Source organism: Dasypus novemcinctus, chromosome 27 (assembly GCF_030445035.2).
Source record: "Dasypus novemcinctus isolate mDasNov1 chromosome 27, mDasNov1.1.hap2, whole genome shotgun sequence".
Classification (NCBI taxonomy): domain Eukaryota; kingdom Metazoa; phylum Chordata; class Mammalia; order Cingulata; family Dasypodidae; genus Dasypus; species Dasypus novemcinctus.
In genome coordinates, this window is record NC_080699.1 from 11,127,895 (window position 1) to 11,148,394 (window position 20,500).

A 20,500-nucleotide genomic window follows, 5' to 3' on the forward strand; every position below is an offset into this window, starting at 1 on the left:
TAGGTCATATAACGTTCATGAGAAAAATTGCATAGGAAATTTGTACGTTTGTTCTGTCTTATCCATTGTGGGCCTATAATATGATCTTTTTGTGGACAGAAATGTCAATCATGTTAATTACTGTAAAAGAGTTATATTTAGGTTGTTCTATATATATTCTGACAGTATTATGCTATCTGGAAAAATACAAATTCAGTAGCTTTAACTATAGCCTAAAAACATCCCTTGACTGGCATAGAGAGTAAGAGAGAAGAAAAAGGGAAAACATTTCTACTCTTTCCTCAAAGTCAAAAGTGTTACTATTATTTTTTACTTCCTACACAGATCTTTCAAATTGCATGTATAAAGGTAAGTTAGCATTACTAGATCATATTAAAATATTTCCAAATGACCTCCCACCAGTTTTTTAAAGACCAGCAGCTCTTGTGAAACTAATCCACTTGATCTGATTAATATACCCAGGCACACGTGCATTTCCTTACAGTCACCAAAGCCAGCTGACCTTAGGAAATTCAACTAATGAAAAACAAGCTAAAATTAGCAGCCACATGCCCTTTGCCTAAAGCAACCCACAGCTAAGGGATGGGAAACTAAAAACAGAAAGAGGCCAGTCTAACTCAAAGTTGAGCCCAGGGCTTCGTTTGTTGGAGATTCAGGATAAGCATCAGATTTTACTACCATGAAGACTTAACAGAATCATGATGCTCAAATAAACCTTGAGAGTTTAAGAAATCTATATCCCTGCCCCTAGAGTTTGGAAATATTAGGAAAGGTTAGGAAACTGCTGAGCCCTGCCTGCCTCCTTTGAATGTCGATTTTCTTCTCCATAAAGCCACAGATGAGTCGGTAATCACTACAGAAAACTACAAAGGCTCATGGCGAATATGAACCACATGTAGAAATGGCTGTATTCCTGATAGTTATTTTAGACTTTGTCCCTTGTGTAGTTAACTAAATGAAAATCACCAAAGAGGATTATCTCTGATTCAAATATTAATAGAGTACCAGAATTTAGTGACACTCAACTGACAGTAAACTTTTAGGTCCACATCGAGTGACTTGCTTGTTTTTTAACTTTTCTTTTAGTTAACCTTTCATGAAAGCAATTTTTAAAATTGTTATTTAACAGAAAAAGTATTTTGGACATATGCTAATTCGTTTGCTATTGTTTGGTTTTGTTTTATTTTGTTCTTGCCTTATTCTTTGACTTAAAAAAAATCTTCTTGTTTTTCTTTCAGACCAGTATCTAAAGAAAAAGTTAATAATAAAACTATAATTAGAACTAATATCTATTGCCTTCCCATTATGGGTCATGCTTTATGTTAAATCTTTATATCATTGGTCCTCAAACTTTACTCTACCTTAATATGACCTGGGGAAGCTTACAAAGTTCCCAATATTCTTGTCTGGTTGCAGAACAATGAAATCAGAATGACTGGTGGTGGAAGAAGGCATCAGTGATTTTTGGAAGTCCTTGCTGTATCTATTACCTCATGGGGGCTTTCCCACAGTCCTCTGCATGGCATGATTATGGTGATCATCTAGGGCTGCTCAGTGTTCCTGTCCTCAGGTCAGACAGCCTGGCTTCATTCCTCATGAGCTCTGTGACCAGAGTCACTACAGGACACCCTGTGCCTTAGTCTTCTCATCTGTAAAATGGGGATAATAATTAGCTGCTAACGTACAGTCCATTTTGAAGGTTTTTTATAATAAAATAAACTATGAAACACAAAATAACTGTAGCTATATATCACCAATTTGTAGCAGGGGAAAATAAAGCACAAAAATGTGAATTACTTACTAAAGGTCCCACTCAGCCTCAGTGAATGCAGACCAAGCAGCTTCTTAGGTCTTAGTTTGTCAGGCTGCTATGACAAATACCACCCAGCAGTTGCTGACTTAACAACAGGAAGACATCGGCTCATGGTTTCAGAGGCGGGAGGGCTGATTGCTTCCTGGGATCAGTAGGATTCTGGCTGGCTGGCAATCCTTGTGTTCCTTGGCTTCCTGTAATATGGCGATTGCTCTCCTTTCTCTTCCGGCTTCTCGTTATAAGACCTTCATTAATCTGGATTAAGGCCCCTCCCCCGCTTCAGCTGGCCACACCTTAACTACAAACAACACCCTCAAAAGGACCTGCTTACACTGGGTTCACATCACAGGGATGTGGATTAAGACTAAGACCGTGTTTGAACTGGAGTACAAAATTCAACTTAATATATAGCCTAATTTTAGAAAACACCCATTCTTTCAAAATATACAATTCCCACTTCTCTGGTCTGTGTAAAGTGGCTACTTGGACAGATGAGTCACCTGAAAGCTGGAATCAACACCCTAGGAACTGTGGTTTTCTAGACCTGGACTCAGTCTTCCACCTGCTGCTCATACATCACAGAGCAAATCAACTACATAAATTTAAATTATAAATATCCAGGAAATATGATAAACTTAGTTGTTAACTAGGCTCTAATTTTCTGCTTACCCCCTGTGAAGTATGGACCCTAATTCTGGAAGCTGTGGTTTTTCTTCTGTGCCCAATGTGACACATACTATATTTAATATTTAGAGGGATAAGAGATATTAACTTCTTTGACTATATGGCTATGAGGAAGTATCACTTATTTCTAAGCTTGGTTTCCAAGTATAGAATCACGTGAGTAGATTTTTTAGAACTCTAACGGCTGTACCTCACGCTTTGAAATACTGATTAATTGGCCATGGTTGGACCTAAGGCATCTTATCTTTTAAAAAATTATCAAGATGATTCAATAGTTTAGTCAGGGTTAAGGATCACTGGAGCTGAATAAAAGTTGTGAAGCTTCATTTTAAATACTAGGGGCAAAAATACTCCAGTCTAAAGTCATCCATGGAAGCCCTGTCAAACATCAGTAGGAAAGAGTTCAATGATTCTTCATGCAGTAGACTCAGTGTATACAGTGTATACAGCAAGTTTTTGGCACTGGATTAGAAGAGTGAGTGTCTTTTTTCCTTGACTATTTGCATGTTATAGGGAAAGTGACTTTTGTTGAAGATTCTGTGACAAAAGTTTCAGCCCTTTGATCTCATAAAAATTCAGTGTAATGGAAAGACAGATAAATAAACAGAAGATAATGGACTTTCAAATTAGACAGACATGGGACTGAATCCCATTTCTAAAATTTCCTAGCAATATGACCTTGCCTAAGACACTTAACCTCTTAGATACTCTTCCCTTTGATATAAAGTGGAGATAATAAAATCTACTATACAGGCTTACTTGTTCTAAGGATTAAATAACTTTGCATATAAGGATTGCTTAGCCTAGTACTGGAACAAAATAAGCTCTCAAAAGTGGTATCATAACTCAGCATGGAAATAGAGGTAATTCTCAGGGTGCTAAGGGAGCACAGAGGGGAGACCCCCCAAAACAGATGGGGGTTGAACGAGGACAGCTTGGTGGAGGTTTCACAGCTCACTGCTTTGGAAAATCGGACACAAAATCACATGATGTATCTTTGAAGTCAGCTTGCTGAAGTATGCCTTTAATTATAAGTGCATTTATATTTTCACCTTCTGCTTATTTTCCTGGTATTGTACAGTAGTTGAGTTAAAAATCAAATCATCTATAAAACTCTTGACCCACTGTGACCTCATACACTGCCAAAGTAACCACACCAAATGAAGAAACAGAACTAATAAAATGAAAAGTATTGTGAGAAAATATATGATGCTTATAAATCATACTTAAGGTTATTCAAGAAAAGCCTCCTGAAAGTAACTCTTTGAGTCACTTGGTGTACCATATATTATGATTTTTCCCAAATTCAGTGCCACACATATGGAAATTCTGCCAGTATAAACTCTAAATCAAGGCTATTTCCCTATACACCTATAACCAAGAACAATATAAGGGAATCGATTTTGTTTAAACTCTTTTAGGCAGTCACAGTAAGTTGCTTTAGTGAAAAGCCCAGTAATGTGTCACACTACCCACTAATGCCGGAGCATGGCAGGGCTTTGCCGTTGAGGACTAGTGCTCCTGCTGCCTTCATTTTTGTACTTATTTTTTCTTTTGTTTATCTAGCTGTCAACTGTTTTCCTCCAATTATCATTTCTCAAGTCACATTTCTTCCATCCCCTGATCAGCCTCATCTTCCAAATATAAAGATCATTGTCATATTAATGAGCTAGAACTGAGACTTCAAGGAGGATTTATATATAATGATGGAGATAAATTTTTCATCATTTTAAAATCAACCCAGTGGCATGTATTTCTATTAAAAATACATGGGGAAGTGGATGTGGCTCAATTGCTAGAGCATATGCCTACCATATGGAGGGTCCAGGGTTCAAACCCAGGGCCTCCTGATCCGTGTGGTGAGCTGGCCCACACGCAGTGCTGATGTACACAAGGAGTGCCATGCCATGCAGGGGTGACCCCCCCACGTAAGGAACCCCATGCTCAAGGAGTGTGCCCTGCAAGGAGAACCGCCCTGTGCGAAAAAAGCGCAGCCTGCCCAGGAGTGGCACTGCACACACAGAGAGCTGATGTAGCAAGATGATGCAAAAAAAAAGAGGCACAGTTTCCTGGCGTCACATGACAATGCAAGCGGATGCAAAAGAACACACAGCAAATGAATACAGAGAGCAGACAATGGTGGGAAGAAGGGGAGAGAAATAAAAATAAATAAATAAATCTTTAAAAAAATGCATGGATGCTATGAAAAACTATTATATATCTGTATTTTAAAACTATTCTGGGAGGAAACGGACTTGGCCCAGTGGTTAGGGCGTCCGTCTACCACATGGGAGGCCCGCGGTTCAAACCCCGGGCCTCCTTGACCCGTGTGGAGCTGGCCCATGAGCAGTGCTGATGCGCGCAAGGAGTGCCGTGCCACGCAGGGGTGTGTCCCCCACGTAGGGGAGCCCCACGCGCAAGGAGTGCACCCATAAGGAGAGCCGCCCAGCACGAAGGAAAGTGCAGCCTGCCCAGGAATGGCGCCGCACACACTTCCCATGCCGCTGACGACAACAGAAGCGGACAAAGAAACAAGACGCAGCAAATAGGCACAGAGAACAGACAACGGGGGCGGGGGAGGGGGAGGGATTAAATAAATAAATAAATAATTCTTTAAAAAAACTATTCTGTATCATATTTTTCCAAATTCTTTAGAAGGTAGAAAATGCTAGTCCATGTAAGACAGGAGAGGCATCTTACTCAAAAAGTGTGCTGCTGCATCATCCCAAATAGTCATAACAACCAGTACCAAGGAATGTGGATGCCTGCCCCCTCCCCCAAAAGAGAATGGAGTAAGCACAACCAACTTTGGGGAAAGCGCTATTAAAAGAAATAATAGTTTCAGAGGCAAATTCAGTCAATTCTTCATATTCTATCGTTCTTTTCTCTTGTCCAATAGGGAATGAGGAACTCTGTGCTTACCAGATCAAAAGTTTGACTTATTTAGAGGAAAACTCAGAGTCGTCTCTCCTGTAAAAGGGAAATACAGTAACTTCTTATTCCTAGGTTTAGTGAAACCTACTTAGGACTTTTGGTAGCAAAATTAAAAGAGGCAGCAAGAGAGAGATGAAATTGGAGACCTTGAAATTATAAGCTTTTGGCACCTAAAGCACTAGACAAAGAAAGGGAATTAAAGGCAAGTTCCAAGAGGTCAAACTTCTGTCCTTCTGGTTTATTACTCTGTTCCTGCAACCTAGAACAATTGCCAGCATGAGGGATCACTCAACAAACAACTGTTAAATGAACAAGGTAAACCAATAATTTCAGTTAATGCAAAATAAGAAAATATACTCTGACTTTTCTTTTTTAAAGATTTATGTATTTATTCCAACCTCCTCCCCCCCCCCCCCCCCCATTGTCTGCTCTCTGTGTCCATTCACTGTGTGTTCTTCTGTGTCTGCTTGTATTCTCATTAGTCGGCTCCAGGAACTGATCCTGGGATCTTCTGGAGTGCGAGAGAAGTGATCATTCTCTTGCGCCACCTCAGCTCCCTGGTCTGTTGCATCTCTTATTGTCTCTCCTCTATGTCTCTTTCCGTTCCATCATCTTGCTCTGTCAGCTTTCTGGTGGGCCAGCACTCCTGTGAGGGACATCACTCCTGCACAGGGCAGCTCTCCTGCATGGGGCAGCACTCTGTGTGGGCCAGCTTGCCATATGGGCCAGTTTGCCTTCATCAGGAGGTCCTGGGTATTGAACCCTGGACCTCCTATATGGTAGACAGGAGCCCAATTGCTGGAGCCATATCTGCTTCCCATGACTTTTAAGGAAGATTTATACCAGTTGCAATTTGTTGTGGGATGGAAACTAAATTTGTACTTAGGAGTTTGACATTTTTAGTGATGCACTATGTTATCTGGTCCTACCTTTCCAAATTACTTTTGTACCATTCACCCCTTGCTCAACTGACTCTGGGCAAACTTCTTTGCTTTCTGGTCTTTAAACATCTAAGCTCTTCCTTACCACAACATCTTTGCAGTTGATGTTCCATCTACGTGGAGGGCCATTTCCCCAGCTCTTCGCATGGTTGACCCCTTCTCATCCATTGTTCTCAGCTCCAAGTTCATGTCCTTCCCTAACTGCCCATGATAAGTACCACCACCCCCACTTGCCAGTACACTTATCTCCTGATTATTGGCCTCATTTACTTAATCACAATCTGGCATTTTATTGTGAAATTCTTTATTTACCTTCTTATTGTGTGTCATCCTCCATTACAGAGTGTAGCCCCTTGACAGCACAGTGCATTTTCTTATTCACCATAATGTCTTCATACCCAGAACAATGCCAGAAACCCTAATATGCTTATTTGAAAAATTAATGTTGATATTTATAGTCATATTTATGATTATATTTAACATATATTTAAATTTTAAACTATGTTAAACAAATTCCCTTTTTTCTCCTCTTTAAGGTTTCTGTGGGAAATGCTTAATGCAGTGAATTACTAATCACTTGGTAGCAGCAAACAAATGACAGAAAAGGAAATATTTCCCTGGTGTGGGTGTGATTTTGCAAATCAGCACTTCTAAGTACCACAGAGGTTTTTACACCACAGTGAAAGCCACTAGATTCTTAGTCTTCAGACCATTGAGGACAAGTATAGGTATGAACAATGGCAAGCCTAGGCAATCAGTTGAGAAGTCTTCAAATACACACACACACATGTTCAGAATCCTGTTGAAACATAAATCTGTAGTATTTATCTTTATTGGAATGCATGGTATCATGGGTACAGAACAAAAAACTACAAGTGCAAGTTATCATGTGTCTACTACTCTAGATATCTGATACTTGATTACTGTGTAGCTTAAGCAAATTGAACATATTAATAATTAAAAGTTTCCATGTGTCCTGTTCATTGGATACTCAAAAGAATAGCTATATTGACATTTACTTTTTGATGGGAGTATCTGAATTCAGGATAGCATCACTAGGTAAAGTGATACAAGAATTAAGAATATTTCATATAACCCAAACAACAGATAATCAATTCTTTTCCTTTTGTTGATGAAATTTACTTTTATTACAAAGACTCACATGGTTTACCCCTTCTTTTAGGCTCAGTCCAATTTTACAATAACTGCATTTGTGGAATACACACCTGCTAAGAGCCAGGAAGCCTGTTGATCAAGAAGTAGTCAAGGAGAAATATGCCTGAAAGAAAATTCTCCAATAGCCTCTGAAGGCAACAAAATCTATACTGTACATTTGTATATTATTTAAGAACAGACTGTATTATGAAACTTTTTCTCAACAGTAGACTAATGAGTATTTATTATTGCAAAGAAGACTGAACTATGCTATATTAAATGGAAGAACTAAATCCCGCTTCCTCCAATGGGAATCAACTTTATTAAAATTCTTCATCCCTGTTACATTTCCCAGTTACTTGAAAGGCAATTTCTTGGCTTAATAACATATTAATGGTGGCAGTAGTTCCCATGAATCTGTATTTGGGGACTGTGGATTTTTTTTTACTTTGGTATTTGGAAATGTTGTTATTGAAAATAATGTACCTGACCCATTTTGCAATTCACAGGTTTTGTATACAGTGCACAAAATCATCTATAAAGCTTGCATCCCAGTTTGCCAAAAGGATTTGAGCAATAGGAGTATGCGCTGGCTTACTGCTATCCTCCAGAATGTTTCTGAAGTATTGTCTACCACAAAGGTGACTAAACTTTTAGTGGTTATCATTCAGGACTAGTGTTAATTAATAGAGCCATGTTTCCAATATGTCTGAAAAGAAAGAGAGTTCCGCAATGAAATACTCTTTTAGATAGACTATGGAAAAAAGATATACTAAAAGCATTTAAAAATATTTTATAGAATTTGTCAAAATATTCTTTAAATGTTTTTATTCGATCTAAACAATCACATCATGGAAATGGTAAAGAAGCTGGCATATATAAAGGAAAAGTGATTTGCCCATATTGAGAGATCTGAAAGGTAAATCTAGGATTTCTGGCATGCCTCCTTGAATTTGTACTAATGGTCCACAAGAAACACTGGATGGAAAACATCAATGGCTTCATGGAGTTCAGCCAGTTTTGGAAGACTAAGCTTCAGCAAGACGATCATTTGGTAAATTAAAGGAGTCTGGCAGCAGCATAGGGCTGTTTAAAGTCAAGTACCGAGTTCATCTCTTTGAGAATATGCATCTCCTTGACATTTCCATCACAAGTAAAATAAAACAGTGATTTGTTATGATAGAATATTTAGGCATATATAGTACTTGTGTGTATAGCTATAAATGTATACACAAACAGAGAGATGAATATGTATTTTATATGTATACACATGTATAAATGTATATTGCAGAGACTATAAAACATGTGAACAACTTCTCTCAAACTCTTAGACAGAACAACTTGTTAGTAACTTCCTTGGCCTATTGAAATAAAAATAATAACAAGTCACTTTTTTTTTTTAAGATTTTATTTATTTATTTAATCCTCCCCCCCTCCCCCCCCCGGTTGTCTGTTTTCTGTGTCTATTTGCTGCGTCTTGTTTCTTTGTCCGCTTCTGTTGTCGTCAGCGGCACGGGAAGTGTGTGCGGTGCCATTCTTGGGCAGGCTGCACTTTCTTTCGCGCTGGGCAGCTCTCCTTACGGGGTGCACTCCTTGCGCGTGGGGCTCCCCTACGCGGGGGACACCCTTGCGTGGCACGGCACTCCTTGCGCGCATCAGCACTGCGCATGGCCAGCTCCACACGGGTCAAGGAGGCCTGGGGTTTGAACCGCGGACCTCCCATGTGGTAGACGGGCGCCCTAACCACTGGGCCAAGTTCGTTTCCCCAAGTCACATTATTTATTAAACATACAGAAGCAAATTTAAAGATAGAATATTCCTGCTGGGTCTCTATTTTGCCCTTCTCATGGAAAGTTAGCTGTGAAATTTCAGTGTAAATTATTAATTCTGGAATTGGTGAGAAAAGATTCAGTTGAATGAGGGGTGTAGGTGACTCAGCGTTCTCAAATCTGTCTTTCCTTAATTTACTGGAAAAGCTCAGTGTTTCCTCCATGGTAGCCTTACCAGAATACAGACACAGGTTTCCAGAAAGTCTCATTGCTAGGTCCAAATAATACTTCTAGCAAAACTCTGAGAACATAATATCTTCCAGAATTATAGTCCCAGAGCTGAAATAGGGGTGTTTTTGTTGTCATTGCTGTTCAATACCTCATAAGATTGCCTGTGTAGACTTTCTACAAATAAAGATGCTTTCTTTTCCCCTTAGACTCAGGGTCCTGTAGTTTTAGCCTACACCAGAACTACCTGCAGAGAATAATAAAAGTTCAGGATTTCTTCCCACCCATGAAGAATTTAATTCATTAGATCTGGAGTACTGAGCCAGGATTCTGCACTTTTATAAAGTTCTCTGGGTGATTCTAGTCCAGGTAGCCACATTTTGACAGAAAAGGTGTAAATGTCTTCCCAAGAGTGAGGATGAGCTTCAAACAGTGTCAGCCTCAATCTTAAACAACTGAACTTAATGTGCTAACCAAACCAGAGGCAACCATTTAGCATCTCTAATTATACTGCTCAAACAGACCCCAATATATACCTCATATCTCAGTTTAAAATCATTCTCTAGTAGAGAACTTCCTCACTCACATCCTCATCCCACGTCAAAGTTAGGTCCCTCTTTTTATATTATCACTGTATTGGTTTTTTTGTAGAAAGGCAAAAGTTGGTCTATATTAATTTTTAAAAATTGATCAATTTTCTGTCCCTAAAATTGATTGACATTGGATTTTTTCATGGCCCATAGCATTATTTCCAGAGTTGATCAGTGTGCTACAGTGACATAGTATTGACATGGCGTTATGCTATTTGGCCTCTAACATCAAGCTTTGGAAAAAATAAAGAGAAGAGACTTTCACACTTCTTAGCATATGACTGGACTGAGATGGCCATCTAAACTTTCTCTCTACATAGAACCCTAACTTCTCCAGAAGCAACAAAAAGAACAGTTCTTCATTTGCAACTTTCCAACCATGCCATATAACCTTTATTTTACATTGGAGAAGTTGTAGGTTCCCATATAATTTGTTATGTTAAAAAATTAACACTTTGCATTAAAGTGGTACCTTTGTTACAAGTGATGAAAAGATAGTATAAATGTACAATTAACTATAGCTCATAATATATATTAAGGTTTAGTTTCCCATATATCACCCTATTATTAACACCTTATAATAATATGGTACATTTGTTTTAAGTCACGAAAGAACTTTTTTATAACCGTACTATTAACTACTGTTTATAATAGGGTTCATTGTATTCTATAGTCCTTTGTTTTTCCTTTTAAATTTTTCTAGTAACATATATATGACCTAACATTTCCCATTATCCGTGTTGCCATATAAAATTCAGTACTGTTAATTACATTTACAATGTTATGCCACTATCATCACCATCTACTTTTAAAACTTTACAATTAACTCAAATAGAAAATCTGTACAATGTAAGCACTGACTCCCATTCCCTACCACCAACCCGGTCCTGGTATCCTGTACTCTAGATTCTAACTCTATAAGTGTGCTTATTCTAATTATTTCATGTAAGTGAGATCATATCATATTTGTCCTTATCTGTTCGACTTATTTCACTGAACATAATGTCTTCAAGGTTCATCCATGTGTTTGCATGAAGAAGAACCTCATTCCTTTTAAATATTGAATAATATTCCATTTTATGTCTATACCATGTTTTGTTTATCCATTCATCGGTTAAGGATACCTGGGTTATTTCCAACTTTTGACAATTGTGAGTAGTGCTGTTATGAACATCAGTGTTCAAATATCTGTTCAAATCCCTGCTTTCAATACCTCTGGGTATATACCTAGGAGAGGGATCGATGGGTCATCGGGTAGTTCTATACTTAGTTTTCTGAAAAACTTTCTTCCACTGTGGCCGCACCATTTTACATTCCCAAGAGCAATGAATGAGTGTTCCTATTTCTTCACATCCTCTGCAACACTTGTTTCTGTATTTGTTTGAAATAGTAGCCATTCTAGTGGGTGTGAAATAGTATCTCAATGTGCTTTGGATTTCCATTTCCCTAATAGCTAATGATGTTGAGCATCTTTTCATATACTTTTTAGCCATTTGTATATCCTCTTTGGAGAAATGTCTATTCAAGTATTTTGTCCACTTTAATTGGGTTGTTTGTCTTTTAATTGCTAAGTTTGTAGGATTTCTTTACTATGTCTATAGTAGAATAATAGAATAAAGTCTACTTTAGTCCATGTTCATTCCCAAATCTTGAAAATTTTGGGATGGTGATGCCCACTCTGCTTCTAACTGAGAGGGCGTTTAGATCCCCTGGGGCAGATGGATGGAGCTGTCTTGCTTGCAGTTGCAGATGCTCTCTGTTTCTGGGCATGAGCATTGCCCATCATTATCTCCTTGTTAGCTGTCCTGGGTGAGTCCAGTGAACTGGAGAGTAGGTGTTGCAAGTCTGCTGAGTTTCAGAGCCCGACTAGCACATGGACGGACTAAAGATTTAAGCCTATGGGATATATTTTTATCAAGTATAGTGCTAAATATATGTTCAAATAGAAGGGCAGAAGAGCCATGTGTAGAGAATTTCTAAATGAGTCTAACTCTGCTACACAGAGGAGCATAAATTCCAAAGTAAGGCCCATTGATAGGGTGCCAAATTCCTGAGCTGTCTGCCCTGCTTATAGTTTCTGGATTTCTCTGCAGTCCTCAGGAGTTTGCTAATTGAGGCACTGTTTACTGTGGCTGTCAATAAAATCCTGCTGAGACTTGCTTAAGCATAACCTCTGGAATGACCTCCCAACTCATGAAATTTTGCTGAATGAATGATTGACAGTGAAGGTCCTTCATCTTTATCTCTTATGTAACATTTCTAGAACTTCAACCTCTAAGGGTATAGACATAGTTCCTCGACTAAAGAGCTACATAGGGTGGAATAGGCATACATTATTCTATTTTTAAAGCTAGTGACTGTAGAAGTAAAATCTATTTTCTGATTCCCCATCCTTAGAGATGTTGCTAAATATGGAATAATGATGTCAATCAGGAAGAACTGAGTCTTAGAGCTAACTGTTTCTAATGAGTTATTTGACATTAAAAATTTTATTTCAGGTTCTTCTTCCTCATTTTTCTCACCTTTAAAATAAGAGTAGTACAATATACTACTGGATTAGGTTTGCTAAACTGGATTAGGTAGATAAACTGGATTAGGTTTGATAGAACACTGATAGAACATTGACTAAGAGGATTGACGCAGTGAGGGATTTCCTGAGTTACCTTGTGGTGGTTACCTAGAACAGTAGGTGTAGCTGGAAAGGCTGTAAGTCAGGCCTCAGGTCATTTTAACCATGTTTCAGGTTAAAAACCCAGGAAACCACTCTTTCTCAGCTGCAACGAAAGATATGCATATGAGAGAAAAGAAAAAGGGAAAAAAAGACAAATCCAAAATATCCGTTACAGACAAGTTTAGGAACAGAGTAGGATGTGAAGGGCCATGGTTAAGACAAAGCGACAGCCAGGAGAAAAGAAGGAAAGTAAGAAAGAAAGAAAAAAAATCAAGGAAGGAAGCAACAGAAAAGGGAGGGAATGAAGGAGAGAGGAAGGGAGAAAAGGAGGGAGGGAGGGAACTATTTTTCATGAAAAAGACTGGTGCCCAAAGTTCTCTTTTATGGATTGCCGGCCTTATCATCTCCAGTTTATGGCCTGGTTATAGGCACAAAAATAGACAGAAACTTAACCTATCCATTAAAGATAACTATAAATTTCCTTTAAAAGTTAATCTTATATAAAGGAAATATTAATAAAGTCATGCACACTCTATTTTTTTTTTAATTAGGTCTTAGCAGTTGGGAATAAACAGATGCTCCATTCAGATAATCTGGAAATAATTACTTGCTAGATAGGAAAAGCCAAAAAGTTAGGCAAAGATGAATTAAGATTATGATTCCCAATATAAGCAACCCTTTAGGGCTCTGGGAAGAAATAACTTGACTAGAAAACACTGCTCAAAAGGCAGAGAAGTCTACTGCAGAGAAGAAAGAAAAGGCATGAACATGAGCTAGTCAAAAATGCAAGGCATAAGTAACAAGTAACTGAAGAGTTCAAACTGGAGGCAGAGAGAGAAATCATGTAGAGAAAACAGATGGAACTGGTGAAAGGGTTTGAACTATTTAAACAACAAGAACGAAGGAGGCCAAGAATATGGTAAAAAAATTACTAATAAAGTAAAACACTCATCAAGCCTTGCTGCTTTGGCAATGGAATTCCCATCTTATCAGTAATGGCAGTAGGATGGGGTAGGGGGCTAAAAAAAGAAAGAAAACTCTAAACACAGGTGAATGAAGCAAATGGTAGTAAGAAGTGTAGCCATAACCTGGCCACATGAGTGCCCTGGCTGGCTTTCCCTGGGAATGGTCTGGGGAAATGTGTAGGAGCAAGCCTGTTTCAGAAAATATTATAATGGGGATGCATATAATCTATGTACACAAGAGCTTATGGTTTCTGCTGACGTGTTATTGCTTCCCTCCTTACTCTAGCCAAGTCAATGTAGTCTTTAAATCATGTCATAAATCCACCCTTTCTCTCTTGGTCTACCCATCTGGAGAGTTCTGGAGGAAATTGTGGAAACTGGACAACCACTCCACTGCTTAGACGGTTCTCCCAGGCCACATGTTTTCCCTGGTTGTTCTCATTCAGGCATGGCCTAGAGAAGGATTACAGAATAGATGGAAAAATTAAAGCTAAGATTTTCAGTTTCTCCCTATAGAAACTAAGGGTATTTTTTATAGAATTAGAAGAATGGATCAATATAAAGCTTCCTTAGGGATTACCAAACGAAAAATTCACTGTATGTAAAGGGAAATGTGGTCAAATATAAAACTCTAGTAGATTCCAGAATGTTAAATTATTTTTATGGATATGTAAATGTATATTGTACATAGTTGGTATAAATAAACATATTTAGACACATATGTTCCTATTTGAACCAATGAGTTGATCAGGTTATATCAAAATTATTTGAGCTATTTTCCCAAACTGTGTTTTATAGTACATATGGGTCATTCTTTAAAATCTTTAATAATATAAACCCAAATAACATTCTTGATACTGGTAAAATGTCACAAATAATGTGAGTCCTACCTTTCTTACCCCATTCTTGAGTAATTTCATTGAGAAGTTTATTTTAGATATTAGTAAAATGCTTATCAGTTATTTTGGTGTTAACTTTATATGCCTTGATTTTTTTGTTTTGTTTTATTTTTGTTTCTGTTTTTGTTCTTAAGGCAGAAGTGTGGATTGAACCCTGGACCTTGTACATGGGAAGCAGGCGCTCAAACCGCTGAGGTACACCCACTCCTGTGTGTTGATTTTTAAACATCCCATCTTTTTTATTTTCCCCCATGAAGAATTCTGAAGTCCCCCTAAATAGAAAAACAGTTTAGAGTTTCAAGGGTATTTGAAAAGAATTTGATAAATACTCATTCGTTGAACACATCTCCTCTGTAACCATTTTCATGGAAGTCATATTTATTTTATTCACATCAATGTATGTTCATAGTAACAAAAATGAACTGCAACATCCTGATAAAAGCAAAGCAAATCACCTAAGTTTGCTTTTACGATGCCCTTAAAACAAGCTGGATGTTAAACTAAGTTTCCATCAAAAGTGAGGATTGATAAATGAAAGCTATGTTTGTCCCTTCATTAGAATTCAGTGCAGGACATATGAGCCGGGGGATTAGAGCTGATCTACTGTCAACTCAGGATGACTGCAACCAGTGGAGGGAGAGAAGGGCCCTGGAGGGCTCAGGGCTTGACCAAGTGGCATGGGGAAGTAGACTCAGAGACTGCCAAGCACAGAGAAAACCTCACTTACAGGTCGTTTTGAAGTCATATTATCACTGCACATTTATGCAGCCTGGAGTGTGCAGGCTCTTTTCTGTAAATACCATTTTGGTGTCATCCATAAACCATGGGGTAAGTGGAAACAGATTGTTCCCTTTACAATAAAGGAAAACTAGCGACAGTGCAATTAAGTGATTTGCTCTCAAAAAGCAAGAAGTCAAGGTGTGAAGACTCTAATTCAGAATTTCTGACTCTCAGTCTAGCGTTCTTTCTACTGATGTCTGTTTGGTTACTAGACAGACAAGTTTAAATAAAAGCAGTTTCAAACCATTTCTGAATTTTAAGTGTTTCTCCTGTGTCAACAAAACCTTTTGGAGATGTGATTAGGTTTTTAAAAATGCTTCTCAAAAGCCAAACAAAACTATGGGAAACATATTCAACTCTTTAGGAAATATGAGTGAACAATCCTTCTAGAACACCTAATATGCCCCAGAACACTGGAGTGTTGACTGAAGCCACCACGGTCCTCACCCTAAACAAGGCTACATCCTAATCTCTTATGGTTTTCACGTAAGTGCCCATCTCTAGTGAATATGTATAACTTATGTTAAGTACTCTAGTCATGGGTGCTGAGCTCAAGACTTATTTCTAGATCTGGTCTCCTTTATGATTAGCATATTCTTCAACATCCTTATTTGTAAAAGGGGGAAAAGTTCTCAGACGATTTTTATGAGAATGAGATAGTGCAAATAAAATGCCTAGTACATTGTAAGTACTCGATACACCCTAATTCTTATTACTATTAATTTGTATGAGGATGTTGAACTGTTTCTCTCGGTCATAATACCACTATGGCTGGTTTAAGGGTCTTTCCAAATCCCACGAGTATTCAAGGCTGTTGTCTAAATTACAACGGTGTATGCCTTTATTGCTCCTACATTTTGGTTCTTATACTGGCTCTCTGCTTTTGCATGTTTATCCATTGCCATGTGCTACTAAGTCTTGGAGTCAGGAAGATAATACCCTCCTTTTATCAATTGTGTGATACGGGCATAACCCTGCTCTACTCGTTCTTCACATGCTGCCCATCCCTTCTGTCCTTGCTCTCTCTCTCTTCCCATTTAGCTTTCAGTGGCCCATAACCTCAAAAAAGTAATGGCTTCTCTGAAGTACCTATCATTTTTGATGCATCATAGCTTTATTTACATATTAACCACCTTCCAACATTCCAACAATTTCTAAGAGGGTTTCAGTAATAACTTTGGCATCTCCTGATTCTCTTGTCCCAATTATCCTTCTTGCTTCTGTTGTCCATGTTCAGAACTATTTATTTTGTCTCTATGATTTAGGGAAGAAAAAGGATGGTGTCGATAATCTATCTAGAAAATCTTTTCCTACTAAGAACCAAGCAATTATTTTCTTTTTGGTGCTTTAGAGTTCCCTTTCAAAATCATCACCTTTCTCCCACATTTATGGGTGAAGGGATGATATAATCGCATTTAACATGCAAAAGGAAAAGCTCATGTTTGGACTTCTATTATCAAAGTAGAAAAATCCACTTTAGCACATTAAAAATTGATCCCTTCCAATCCTGTGCATATATACTTCCAGGAATAAAATGGGGACTAGGTAGGGATACGTCATAGAAATAGTAAAATAATTCTTATTATCAAGGGTTATAAGAGGCTTTTGTTTTACTGGTATATAGTGATACATCATAATATTGATAGAATTATCCAAATGTACCTTTTCTTACTACTCACCTAATTAACATAGTCTGCTATGGCATATCAAAACATTTGCATATCCTTTTATGTAGAAATGTATGATGGCAACAAATATTTGAAAATGGTAAATGAATAACCAACAAAAGATGAGCCAGGTTGAAGAGCTAGTAAAGTGCATGTGGTTTCTCCATTCCATCCCCACTGCCCAGGTAACAACCCATACTTTTTGGGGACTGGCCAGAAAACACATTAAGGATAAAAAAGGAGGTAAATTTTAACATTGTTCTCCCCTTTGCTTCAGATGATTATGATCAGGGACAAATATCATAATGGAGTCCAGGGTTGGGCACACTGTGAACAGGAGGTTTCTGTTTTCATGGTATCATCTGAAATAGGCCATAGTCTACTTTCTCCATCCTTAGTAGGAAGCTTATTGGAGTTGCTTGAGTGGCTTTATTTTCAAAATACAAGCATCCCCACCCACCCGAGAAATTCTGATCCATTAGATTCAGGTGGGACTTAAGTATGTGTTCCTCTGGATGATTGCAATAATCCCACTTAACCCCTCCTATCCTTCCCAGCCCTGGCCTTCAATTCACTGTCCTAAAATAATATTGAAGTCCTCTTTCTACTTTAATGTGGAGCTAAGTAACTTCCTCTAATGATACCGCCTTACAGTCTATGTCAACTGATTTTTATTTTTACATTTTAAAAGCAAATACTTTCCACTTTCTTGTTATGTGCCAGGCACTGTGTTGGGCAAATATGATCAAAGATCAACAAGTCCTTCTTCTTTTCCTCTATAAATTTGCAGAACTAGTCAGCTTATAGTAAATCACTTTCCTATGTCACAGCTATTTCTGTTAGCTATTTCTAGAGACAATCAGCAGCTGTTCCTTTCTCCCTTTCTTTCCCCCACAAAATTTGTAATAGAAACAGAATTTGCTGAAGGAATTTCTCCCAAAGTTCTTAGAATGCTAAATACTTAAAAAGGACAGCTAGTGTAGAAATAAAAAGTATAAACATTTTAGAGCATTCTTTGTCTATCCCCTTTTTGTTTCTAGTTTCCATTTCTTCCACACAAATCACATGAACACTTAATTTCAAGGTGATTCTACTGATGCACAAACACTCAGTGTCTCTTTTTCTGTGTATTGTCCCAATCTCTGCTTTATCTCTCATCCATGTCTTCTATCCAAAATACCTAGTGCTTGAACATTTTATAACATTAAAGAATTATTAAGTTTTATTTTTAGGGATACAAGTGGCATTTTAGTTATTTTTAGAAGAATATTTACTTTAAAGATAAATATCAATTATTTAGGAGTAAAAGAATATGATGTTTAGAACTTGATTAAAAATAGTTCATTTCCCCCAGTGTGGGACATGACTTCCAGGATGAGCCTCCCTGGCACTGAGGGATTACTACCAAGCACCAGCTGGTGTTGCAACTGGAAAAAGACCTTGAATAAAAGGGGGAAATGGTAAAGACAAATTAGTTTATATGACTAAGAGACCTCAAAATGAGTCAGGAGGTCATAAAAGGGGTCTCACTTATGCATATCTCAGCAGGATCTCATTGACAGCCAAAGTAGATACAATCCCAGGTAGTGGTGTTCCTGAGGGCTTCAGAGACACCCAGGTCCCACAGTCATGGCAGATGGCTCCGGAGTTCAGTGCTTTGCCAGTGGGCCCTATTTTGGAATTTGTGCTCCTGAGTGTGATGAAGATGGACTCAGATGTAACTTCTCTACACATGCCTCTTCTGTCCCTTTTATTGAACCTGTGGTTGGTGCTGGGGTTGGTGTATGCCCAGGTGACTTGAATCTCTGGGCTGTCCATGTGCCAGCTGGGCCCTCAGCCTCAATGGTGTTGTAGCACCTACTCTCGAGTTCATTGGACTTACTCAGGTCAGCTGAAAGGGAGGTGAGGATGGAACAACCACACCAAGGAACTGAGGGAGTCTACAGTTGCAGGCACAAGAGTCCCATCCACCAGCCATGTGGGATCAAAGTCCCTCTCAAGTGAGAGGTGAAGTGGGCATCACTGTCCCAGGGTCCTCAGGATGGAGGAATAAAATATGGACTAGAGTAGACATATTGGTATTCTACTACAGAATTATTGTGACTCTAGCAACGGAAGAAATTGTATCATTAATGTGAAGACAGTGGCCACTGGAGTTGCTGAAGGCAGGGAGAGGGAAAAGGAGGTGTGATATGGGGGCATTTTCAGGACTTGGAGTTGTCCTGAATGATGCAGGACATTATATATCCTGCCATAACCCACTGGATGGATTGGGAGAAAGTCTAAACTACAATCTATGCTGTGTAGCAGTGCTCCAAAATGCCTTCATCAAATGCAATGAATGTACCATCCTAATAAAAGAAGTTGTTGATGTGGGAAAAGAGGGGGATGTGGGGAGTGAGGCATATGAGAACCTCCTTTATTTTTTTAAAGCAACATTTTGTGTGATCTATGTAAATAAAAAATATATTAAAAAATTCATTGGGTAGAGAAAAAGTGGGTTGGGACTATAAATAAAACAAGATTATTCATGAGTTGATAATTGTTAAGGTGGGTGATGGGTACAAAGGGCTTCAATATACTATTCTTTCTATTTGTGTATATGTTTGAAATTTGCCACAACCGAAGTTGACAAGGTATTTTGTTTTTTTCCTCCTCGTTTAAATTTTATCGGTAGGTAAATTTCTAATCTCTGACTAAAGAAACAAACAAATCTTGTTGTGCATTTTTAAAAAACCCTTCAGAGTCTGTACTTAACTCAAAGCTAAGAATGAACCTATATTGGAAGGCATTTAAAGTCTGTGGCCAATTTTCAGATAGAGCAAACTATAGAGTTCAGCTTCTCAAGTCACTTGTCAAAGACATCTGTCTATATCTTATACCAAAGCTAAACCTGACATCATTAAACTAAAAGTCTAAGTTTTGGGAAAACCTATTTACTACGTTCAGCCATTAGAGGATCCCTAATATTTATACCAGTGTATAAAGTAACTCCCTTATGACCTAGCTACAATGCAACTTAATAGTTAAAACATCAGGATTGCATTTTCTTGGTGTATGAGTCAGCCAAAGGGGTGCTAATGCAAAGTTACCCGAAATCTGTTGGCTTTTATAAAGGGTATTTATTTGAAGTAACACTTACAGTCACAAGGCCATAAAGAATAAGTTTCTTCCCTCACCAAAGTCTGCTGCTACGTGTTAGAGCAAGATGGCTGCCAGTCTCTGTGAAGGTTCAGCCTTCCTCTTCCTCTTAAGGCTCCATGGTCCTAGTTTCTTCCAATCTCAGCTGCAGGCTGGCATAAAGCTCATCTCTCTCCCTGGGGCTGGTTTCTTCCTAGGCTTTTTTACCTGTTCAGGGCTCTGGACTCTTTAGCTGCAAACTTTCAGGTGAACGGCTGGACTCT